This window comes from Marmota marmota, unplaced genomic scaffold, assembly GCF_001458135.2.
Source record: "Marmota marmota marmota unplaced genomic scaffold, marMar, whole genome shotgun sequence".
In the NCBI taxonomy this organism is placed as follows: Eukaryota; Metazoa; Chordata; class Mammalia; order Rodentia; family Sciuridae; genus Marmota; species Marmota marmota.
In genome coordinates this window covers 2,143,632-2,143,953 of record NW_026000136.1, presented here as the reverse complement: position 1 = coordinate 2,143,953, position 322 = coordinate 2,143,632, and positions in this window count along the sequence as shown.

The following is a 322-nucleotide window of genomic DNA, read 5'->3' as shown; positions in this document are numbered from 1 at the left end:
AAGGCCAGCCTCAGAGACTTAGTGATGGCCTAAGTAACTTAGTGAGACCCTGTCTCAAACAATAAAAAGGACTGGGGGTGTGGCTCAGTGGTAGAGCACCCCTGGGTTCAATCTTCAGTACCAAAAAAAAAAAAAAAAAAGGGCAAGTCTAGCAAGTACTTTGGGCAAATACATCCTTATTTGGGTTTCACAGCTAGGGAATGGAATATAGCTGTGAAAGCATCAAATGACCTTTTAAATCGCCAGGGCATGTCCCAGGAACCACTGGTAATGCTTTCATCTAGCAACAGAAGAGTGCCTCAGCGCAAAACCAGAATTTTAA